Source organism: Vitis vinifera, chromosome 19 (assembly GCF_030704535.1).
Source record: "Vitis vinifera cultivar Pinot Noir 40024 chromosome 19, ASM3070453v1".
Taxonomy (NCBI): domain Eukaryota; kingdom Viridiplantae; phylum Streptophyta; class Magnoliopsida; order Vitales; family Vitaceae; genus Vitis; species Vitis vinifera.
This window is the reverse complement of record NC_081823.1, coordinates 23,779,752-23,790,620: the sequence shown is the minus strand read 5'-3', so window position 1 is coordinate 23,790,620 and position 10,869 is coordinate 23,779,752. Positions and strand designations below refer to the sequence as shown.

General features: G+C 34.3%; 1 protein-coding gene across 12 annotated transcripts in view; it reads left to right on the top strand.

The window, feature by feature from the left end:
- The first annotated feature begins 5,225 nt into the window (after nucleotides 1-5,225).
- LOC104877757 (uncharacterized) overlaps nucleotides 5,226-10,869 on the top strand; it is a 71,763-nt gene continuing 66,119 nt past the window's right edge. For 5 of the 12 annotated variants that reach the window (XM_059735251.1, XM_019217231.2, XM_019217232.2 and 2 more), the window contains exons 1-2: nucleotides 5,250-5,375; nucleotides 8,134-8,198. The gene's annotated coding sequence lies outside the window, so the exon portion shown is untranslated. Of the gene's footprint in view, nucleotides 5,447-8,133; nucleotides 8,199-10,869 lie in introns of all 12 variants that reach the window. The other 7 variants (XM_059735247.1, XM_019217227.2, XM_019217228.2 and 4 more) reach the window with 3 other exon arrangements.

Sequence of the window (10,869 nt, the reverse complement as noted above, 5' to 3'; positions counted from 1 at the left end):
AATCTCTTAATCGAGCGAGGATTCCACTAAATCGAAGCTTTCAACTCAAGATTCCAAGGAATACAATTAAATTATGATTCCAATAAACCCTTTTAGACTTTTGGCTTTAAGCACCCTTTACAATCCTTAAAAAATCCCTCACTTTTTAATGATCTCTCTAATGATACCCTACACTTGAGATTTCCTAAGTGATACCTTACACTTAAATTTCTCTCTCTTAAGGATTTACAAGAAATGATAGGAAATATTTTCATAAAATCCTAGTACAAATACAAGCTCAAATGGATACAAGATAAACCAAGATTGAGATGTAATAATAAATATGAAAGTTTGAAAACAAAGTGCATTTAAAACACTCCCCCAAGACTCAAATATGATCAAGAAATATTTTGAAAGTCTAAGCTTGAAAACAATGAAGATTGAAGCCTTTTTATAAGGCTTGGAAGCCCAAATTAATCGTTAAGCAAGTTAAGGGATTGACCCGACGCTTAGGTTCGATCTGTTGACTAGACATCGAAGCGATAAATGTATTGCAAGTGACCGTTGGGCTTTTTGAGGCTCGACTAAGCCTTGATCGGTGGTTAATTGGGAAAGATAATGTCTCAATCGAGGAAAACAAGTCCTCTAGAAGAGAGAGGGTGCAAAATGCACCTTGACTTGTTGAGTGAATGGTAACTGATTGAACCAGTTGAATAGTAACCAATTGAGTAAATAGTAATTGATTGAACCTTTTTGGTTAAACCTTGGTCAAACTTACAAAAAGTGTAAGAAAATGATACACAAATGACCTTTAACGACTCAAATTGTTTCTATATGAAAACTTAAGATTGAAAAACCTTTTTTGATGATGAAATGCATGTTAAAACATGGGTTTTTATCCTTGAAATAGTCAATGCTAATTTTATAAAAATCATTAAAAGATGCATAAATGAACTTCAAAGTTTTTGCAACTTTTGTAACTTTAACATTAAAAACCTTAGGAAAACCCAGTTTGATAACACCTTATCATTTTGAAAACCTTTTTAACTATGAATAACATTAAACAAATGTGGTTTTCATTTAAAAAGATTATTCATGTAATTTACAAACGAATAAAATTGATTTAGGCACTTGGATGATTTTAAGTGCATAAAAAAATATGATGCATAATCCTAGCATACTAACAACCTTACAAAGAGATCTTATACAAAGGTCTTGAAAGTTCTTCTCTTTTGAGGTCTTCATCTTTTTCTTGAATTTTCTTTGGCTTGTTTTATCTTTATAATTGCTATTTTAGAAATCTTCTTATCTAAACAAACGTAAGATAAAACATTAGTTCCAATCGTTATTTTGTTATCATCAAAACTGAGATTAACCAAACCTTGATTTAACACATTGAATAATATCCATGTGGCTTCCCTTGATGAGTGCAATTGGCCTTGGGTGTGAGTGCAAGGGATAAAACATATTTTTAGTAATTATCTGAGAAAGATTGGAAACCTAGAAATTAAAAGGAAAGAGAACACAAACTTACAAAGAGGAAAGCCACTAAAATTCCCTATCTCAAGCTCAATTTAATCACCTAGTCTTGACCTAGTACTAGTAGCTTTTGGATCAGACTAGGGGGTTTACACTAACAGTAAGGTTTTGGTTGACAGGAGAATCAACCACCTCAACACAAACTTAACTCGATCTAATTGCTCATTTTAGTCCTCATAATTGAATGATTTAGATGAGTTTATTCTCATGTCAAAAAGCTTGTTTCTAGTATATTAGACTCATGACCATGGTTACTTTTTTTGGTCCTCATAACCACTAACTTTGGCTTGTGGAGACTCCTTGTGGTCCTTGTGACCACAAAACTTGATGGGGCCTTTTTCAACCATAGATAGTTAAACCATGGTAAATCAAACTGAGATAGTAGACCTCAGTCCCCTTTACAAACTTAGAAGTGAAAACACAAAAATGGAAGATAAAAACATAGAAATAAAAAGACAAAACATAAAACTTTAGTGAAATTAGAAACAAATTACAAGAAAAGAAAGAGAAGAAAACAACAACAATAACAACAACAAAAACAAACTAACTTATTTTCCTAACATCTCTTTTCTCTTAAGAAAGAGAATATATCTCTCTTTTAAGAGACACCGTACCCTCTTTGACCATTTTACATACATTTTCAATTATTTTCTAATATTTTTGATAAAAACTAATTTAGAAACCATCAAGTCCATGAGCTTTTAGACGATTGATGTGCAAAAGAGTTTCATGAATTTCTTCCTCTATTGCTTCTTTAATTAACTCTCTATTTTCTTCTTTTGTGATGGAAGGACTAAAAGAATCAAATAGTTCATGATTTATCCATAGACTTTTAGAAGTGAATATTTTAGAGAAATCATTAATAAACACCTTTGAAATTTCCTTTTGATTATCATACCATCTTCTTTCAGAATCTTTGATTTTCCAATTTTGATTTCTTCTTCTCCTATTTAGGGTTAACATTTGGAAATAACGATTATTCTTTTCTTTTAATTGGGTCCAAGTTTACCTTCCTTTTTTGGGCCACTTTATCTTTTCCAATTTCAATACATGGTTAAGATTTTGGGATAGAGAAACATACTTTATTTGAAAGAATACATTATGGAGATTAGTCATTAAATTTCCTTGTACCACATTAATTTCTTTTATGTTTGTTTCTAATTCCCAACTTTACATTTATTCCAATGTTTACTTTTTGTCTAAATACTTGGATTTTTGTTACTAATTGGAAGGCATTAGATCCTAAAAATGTCCACGCTTCCTTAACAACATCAATAAAACCTAGAATTTGGAACCAAAACTCCTCACATCTAAAAGGTTTAGTGTTTATCTCTATATCACTTTTATCTAGGTGCAAGACAATAGACTCATGATCACAACCAATGATGGGTAAATTTTCAACTCAAAGACACCTAAAAGAATAAAGCCCAATATTCATAAAAACTCTATCCAACTTTTTAAAAATGATGAGGAATCCATTATCTTATTTAACCAAATATATGGTAATCCAAATTATTCCAACTCGAGTAATTCACAATGATCAATAAATTTTGTTAAATTCTAGAGGACTTACCATTGGCTCTCTTAATTTTATCAAGGGGTTTTAAAATCTCATTAAAATATCCAACAATAGCCTAAGGCCTAATCATAGATTTTTTAATATTAAGTAAAATATCTCAAATCTCCTTTTATTTAAAATGTTGAGTGTGTTAGTACAAGAATGTCATAAAATAGTTAATATTAAAATTAGAAAAATAAACCATGCAATGAAATATCCTATCATTTTTTTAGAATAATATTTGATGAGATAATAATAGAATTCCAACGCTAACATAATCCTCTTGAAAATCCTATTGGATTAATGAAGTCATAACAATCGAATGGGATCTTAGGTAAAATATCCAATGTTCTATTTGCATTAACTTTAGTTTCAAATGAAAATAAGGCCAACCAATCCCTCTAACATTCTAGGCCATGTAAGATTGGATGGTTCAAGGGTTCTTTGTCCCTCATCTTCCTTCTTTTTGTTCCTTTGTTTAATTTTTTTTTTATATTCTTTGCATATCATTTTTGTAAGAGTTTAAACAATTAACTCTTCTTCTTTTTGCTAAAATAGGTTAGCTACCATTTGTTTCCATCTTGGATGCATTATCACTAGCTTTAGAACCCTTTGCAACCATTTTATCCTTTACGGGAGCCTCCTTACCTTCTCCACCATATGGATCCATTTCCATAAGAGAATCACAAGGTAGAGATTCAAACATAAAGCTAGGGTTTAAAGTATGCACTACTTTTTCATTGATTGGACTGAGTTTGCTAGGGTTTTTGTCACCTTTTTCTTGTTGTTGAGTCTCTTGATTTAGTTTGTTCCTATTTACAACTCCATCTTTAGGGTTGCCACCAGGAGGGATGGTCCCCAATACTTTAGTGACATAAGCATTACTTGCACCTGAAGTGTCTTGTTTCTTTTCCTTAGATAAGCCTCTTTGGGTAAAGTTTTGTTCCAAATTGGAGTAACCCTTACTAGGGTTGGAACCAATCTTTGAGCTCTGTGGTCTAGTGCTCCTCTTTGGTTGAACTTCGATCCAAGTTTTTGACTTCCTAATGGAGGAATTCCTCTCAAAAGGTCTCTTATTCAAGCCATACCTACCCATGTGATCCTTAGACTTCAAAAAATACCTAAAGGAAACAGTTCAATCAAAATTATAAACCAAAAACCAACTCAAAAGAAAGCCCATAGGCAACCAATCCTACCCCCAAGCCAATATTCTTGGCCCAATTCTCTTACGCTCATAATTTCTCAACCTAAATCCTCCGCAACTAGGATTTGAATTCATGATATGAAGCATACACATAATTTTTGTGTGAATTGGATTTATGGAAGGCAACTTACTTGGAATACAAAAAAATCCATTTGAATCTCATATTTGAATCTTTCAAAGATCCAAACTTCCACTCGTCCAGGTGGTTGAAGGTTGAATACCACTTTTGGCTTTTTTTCCTTTTCACTCCATCTCTAGAAGAGTAAAACTAGCATTCGTAGCCACATTTGCATACACAGTTTTTTTTTTTTTTTTTTTTTCTCAGCAAAAACCCCAAATATAAAACAAAGAGATGACAAACAATAGTCCAATTGCATATTAGAAAAAAAAAATCTATAAGTAAAAGAGATAAGGAACTCCCTTTTCAATAGATCCAACCCTAGGCAAAGTTAAACAAAGTAGTGGACTTTAGGATGTCATTCCCTCTTAAACTATAGAGACAATCAAGTATTTTCTTGAGAAATCATGAACATTGCCCTTTCGAATCAACATGGATAGCATCAATAATAATTATTAGAGTCATCTTCATAGTTGAGATTATAATCTTCCTTCCTTATTTGGCTATTAGAAAACTATAATGTTCATTTTCTCTCTCTAAGTACATAGAGAGAGAATTTCTTTGAGTTTTCTCTATTTTTCATTGTTTTTTTTCATACCTACCTTTTTATTCCTTCTTCTCTTAATTTTTTTTTTTAATAACAAATCCTAAGGTAAAATTTTTTTCTCCAAACATTTTATTAATAAAAAAATATTTGAGATAAGTAACCTTTTACATTTTTTTAGGGGCTATGATTTATATAAATTTTGATATAAATTTATTATAAAGATAATAAAATAAAAAGTTAGGAATAATTTAGGAATTATAAATTTTGAAACAATGAAAAAAAATGAAAGGAAAAAAAAAAAAAAAAATTTCGTGCTGCCCGAAGCAAGTTCATTATTTTAGCTATTTCATTAAGAGCCATTTTTGTTGGAGGATGGCTGGTGATATCTGGCGGATGAAAGTACAAACACTCTGCTCTCTTTCTTGTCAGCGTGAGCAGCTTTGACCCCCTCTCCTTCTCTGTCTAGATTTTTCTTAGAAAAGCTAGTACTCAATCTATAAGGTAAATTTGTTTAAGGCCGATTTTCAATTGACCTTTGTGTTTGCACTTGTCAAGTTCGATTTGTACTTCGATTTTCTTTTTGATTACTTAAGCTGATTTTTTTGAGCACGATGTGCATTATTTGTTGATTAAGTTCTGGTTTCTGATCTGAATAGATTCTAGGACTGTAGATCTGTGGTATGTTGAGTTTTTGGAACCTTCAGATCTTGGCAGCTTTTGCAATTTCGTCCGCGATCAAAACAAGAGCTTCTCTCCTAAACACAATCTCCCACTAGGATGATGTTAATAGTCTTCTTGCCCCCCAAATCCGGCACAGGAATCCAAATTTTAGAGGATCTACCCAAGGATTTCAGTTTTCAGTTCAAAAGCAACGTATATGAGTGGTAACAAACCACAATTACGCTATGAAATACAATTGCAAATTGAACATTGCTGCTCCACGTTTCCCCTTTTTCTGTTCTGAATTTCCAAAATAATACTATAATTGTGATATTGCATGCAAAATTTTTGGGTCTCTGTGTTCACCCAACCACACACGAGAGCACAAAATAGAGAAAGCCAAGAGATTTTAAGTAGCATCGGCATTTAATGTCTACCTCCAGGGATCACACCATCCACGGAGCACACCAACACTCAAGAGTCTACTAAACAAACAAGATGCAAAGTTACAATGGTGAAGGCTCTGTCTCTCCTTTCGATTGCGGCCACACTCTAATTCTTTTCTCTACAAACGAAAGCTTAAATCATACGGAGGGTCAAAATACAATAAGGGTAAACTTGTCATTTAATAAATAATGATAATTGTCCATGGGCGTTGTCTCCTTAAACCCTGCAAGCTGACCCGGCAGCTGGATTCCTGTGAGCTCAGTGGGGAGCCAACAGGACTGATTCAAGTTTCATGATCAACACTCAGTGCTGAAAAGCCTTAATGGCTGCTGAAAAAAAGAGGAGCATGTTTATAGGAATGTGAAGAAACAAATTTCAGTCTCCAGGCACATAAAAAGCGGAAAAAATCAGCTTAAAAGTCATTTCAATGAACTTAGCATATGAGTAAGTCTTTGATTTTGAGAACTATATTGGTTTTACTCTTTTTTTTTTTACCAAGGGCTAGCAATACAGAGGAGTGTGGAATACATTGAGGACATTAGAGATCTGTTGAGGGCCTCCCTTGGAAAACTGTTATTCCAGGATCATAAAGTGCAAACTCAATAAGTTCTCCCAGCAACCTCTACCATAAAGGTCATCAAAGGTGGCTCTAGGCACACTTGAGCCTGTTTCTTTTGTATCACCGTGCACAACAATCTTACATTCTGAGCTGCAGCCATTTCTTTCAGAACAGAGCACCTTTTGTTTCATTTGTTCAAAATTTTTAGCTTAATTTTGATGTTTTTGTGTTTGAAACTGAAATTTGAATTATGAATCAAGCAAATTGTTGATGGATCTGGTGTAAGCCATGGCTTGTAGTTTATATATCTCATCAGTTTGTTTGCCTAATTTTTGACATATCCATGGAAATGAAAGCTTTAATTCATTTAAATCATGTGCATATCAATATTAACTACACGTGTTGAAATTAAGTGCTCATAGTTTTTAGCTATGATGATTATAAAACCATAGGGAATACATCTCCAGCTGTATTTATCGATCCTCAAAATTGTTTCCTCTTTTTACCCTATGTTTTCTTCTGTTCAGACACATTTGATTGCTGGGAAGTAGTAAGGGATGAGATGAAGACCAGAGACTTCAACCTTGTACTGGATTCTATGTTCTCATTTCTTTCCCTTTGTCTTCTTAGTAATCAAATAGATTAGTACAGATAAATATGAGGAAACTGACCAGGATGAATACAAGAAGTCAAAAGAAAATAAGCTTTAACTCCAGTTCACACGTGGCTGGAAAAAGATGATTATCCCAGTGTGTCCTTGTAAGAAGCCTGTATCCTTGTTCCCTTGGAAATCTGGCATCAGCTTCAATAAAGTGTCTGAATAGTAATCCAATTCATAAGAGCTTGAGGAGTCTGAACCAGTCATCATGTCTTTTGTGCCCCATGTTTTTTTGTTGACTGGTTATGTTAGTTGATGTAGATGTGCTGATCCTTGCTGGTCCTTTCTGCATTGTGAGGCTTGAACCTGTTGTGAATTTTGTGGACAGTGGAGAAATGGGGCTTTGACATGCTACTCCAGGGCAGTCCTTTGGCCTGAAACCATGAAGTCTAGAGAACATGAAAATTGCACTCCTTTGGCCTAGTTACCACTTGAAATTCTGTTGAAATTTTTTATAGGGTCATTATGCATTCACCAAAGGATCAGACCCTCCCTTGCCCCCCACACACACTGACCCCTACCCCCCCCCCTCTCTCTCTCTCATACAAAAGCCCATCAGCCTACACACAGACACATTGTGCATGCAAACATATTAAGAAAAAAAAGAAGTTAATTTTGGCTTTAGAAGATTGTACAGAGGCGGGTAGAACCACAATATGAAAGATATAGCTTCCTGCCCCATTTTCTCAATTTTGGTCTTTTAAAATCTTGAGATGCATTCACCCCACCCAGAAATTTGCTTTCTCTTATCTCTCTCCTATTCTGTGTAGGTTTTGCTTGCTTTTTGTTTGTTTTTTTGCTGGTGGTGGAAATGGGTGTATTAGGTGTTCATGGGGTTCTATGATTTGGAACTTGTGTTTTCAGATTTGAGAAGAAGTGACTGGAAGGATGGAGGAGATGAGCAAAAGAGTGACTATTCTAAGATTCAGGTGCATTTCTCCTCTTTGTGTTCATATCCATCAAAAAAAAAATTTCTCCTCTTTGTGTTCATGTATAAAACTTCAGAAAGCTTTGCTAAGACACATTTTAATTTCGTTAACGAATTTTTAACTTTTTCAGACAAATTTTGTAGCACATTATATATTTTCCCAAATTTTCTAATTTTTAGATAGAAATATGGTTGCTTTTTATTTCAGAAGTTTCAAGATGCATAAATTGAGGCAAAGAAAGATATATGGGTATGCAATCAATTAGAGTGTTGACAGAGATTGATTTGTTAAATGATACTGACAGTTAAAGGAGAAATATTAATATATTTCTGTATTGTATGATTGAGGTATTTGTAATGGTTTAAAAAGGGGATTGAACTGATTGGTCTAATCGGTTCAACCGTCAACTAGTACCCTCTCCGATTCAGGTGACAGTGGCACTTTTGAGCTTTTTTGAAGTGAAACCAACCAACCTATGTGAACTAGCCAGTTTTGGAGGAACTGTCCGGTCCATAGCCTTTTTTTTTATTTTTTATTTTTATATCAGAAACGAAGAAAAATATATTGATAGAAGAAAAGATACAGGAGAAAGAAGAGATACAAAAGAAAGAGAAGAAACCAAGGGAAGGATGAGAGGTCTTGATAGTCCAACTCTTGGTAGCTTGGCATGTAAGGGTATCAACAAAATTTATACCTAAGGTCCTTACACTAAAGTAGCAAAGCTACTATAGCATAGTGGCTCTAGGATCGAACACTGGGAAGGGTTTTTACTTTAACTGGTGAAGTTCGGAGGATGGAGTGAACTTTTCTTAATAAAAATTAGGTTAAGATGAAAACATAAAAAGATGAAGGTGTTGTAAACTAAACTAACATGAAAATAGGTTAAAAGATGGAAAAAGAAGTTTCTCAAAGCTTTGGATAGCCATGCTTAACTCACTGTGTAAAAATGGAGATTTTGGGACTCTTCACCTCGAGTTGGGGAAGCAACTAAGGTGATGCTTACTTCCCGAACCGATATGAGTTTAACAACTGAGTTTTAATCCTTGAAAACTTATAGAAAGGGTAGTTGAACCTCATAAATGCTCTTTTATTGGTATAGGTCATCTCTTCGACTTGCAATACAATGGCTCGTAGGAGATAACTAATGAACGTCAGTGGATCTAACAATAAGAATCCACTGAGACCAAAAGGTTATCAAGTATTGGTCATTCAAGGCAAGTCTGAGGGATTAAAAGCTTTACTTTGAATGAAAACATTTATGACGCTCAACTACTTACATTTATGGCTTGGAAATCTCCATCCTGACACGGGAACTTCACATGACATCCATTACTTCAAGAAACTAAAAGGTTTTAGCCTCTCATCCTTGGGGATTTCATCCTCCAAGGATGTTTGGCTACTAAGAAAATGAGAAAGAAAAGAGAAAAGAAGCGTATGAACAAAAGTGCTCTTATAACTTATAAAGTTACAGGTTACAAGATGATCGTGTTTGAGGCTCTTCACCTCTATTTAAAGACAATAAAAAGCTAAATTACAAGAGCTATTACAAAAACAACCTTTTCATTGGTTGATTACAAGGGTAAAATAGGTATTTACAAAGCTAAAAGTCAAGCAAAATATCTTGGAGAACCGGCAGTGGAATATCATCAACAACGTCTCAAAACAGGGGATTTCAAAGGCATTTCGAAATGGGGGAAAGATGAAAGGTCCAAATTTCGCAAGGTGCCTAAATCCACCTTGCGAAATTTCGCAAGGTGGTCTTCATGGTGCGAAATGGCCAAATTTCGCACCATGAGGAAAATCCCCTTGCGAAATTTTGTCAAGGTGAAATTCACCTTGCGAAATTGGTCATTTGGCAAGGTGAATTGCCTTCCCTTGCAAAATGGTGTTCCCATTGCTTGTGCTCGTGTTTCCACTTGAAATTCAAGCCTGTAAACGTCCAAAATCCTTGCTTAACTCGCCCAAGTAGCTCCTCCATCAATTGGCATGCTTGAATTGGTTCATAAGCTGATGAAAAACATGTAAACTTGCCACTAAAAATGGTTAGAACTAATTACTAAGGAGCTTAATGAATTAATTGGGTTAAATGAATATGATTACTACTCAAAGGTGCTTAAAACCCTTATAATTAGGTCTACAAAATAGCACTTTTCGGTAGTAATCACACCCCCCAACCGACTCATTGTTAGTCCCTTAGCAATGGAGGAGATAAAAACTAAGCAAACACAATAATATACATAAAAGAGGTCATGCAAATCACTCCAAAAAATAATTGAGTGGCATGACTAATATCAAAACACATCTCACATGGTGAACTCAAGATATGAAGATTCAAAATGCAATAGGAGTTGTCAAAGCTAAAACTTAAACAAAAAGTACAAAGAGTGGAGATTATGCAATTAAGTATCAAAAGAATCTCTACTCTCAAGGTTCCGAATCAAACTCTTCCATAATGAGCTAAGTGTTAATGAGATTAGCTTCCGGATATAGTATGTACAACTATCCTCTCCTCCCAACCTAAGCTTTTCTCGAACTTTGGCAAAATTAACCAACTCTTAATAGGTTAGGAACGCACCTTCTTATTCACAATTCTTTTTACTCGCTAAATTTAACCAATTCACCTATGTAGCAAGCAGAGGATCGATGACTCCTAACCAATCAAGGTTTAGGG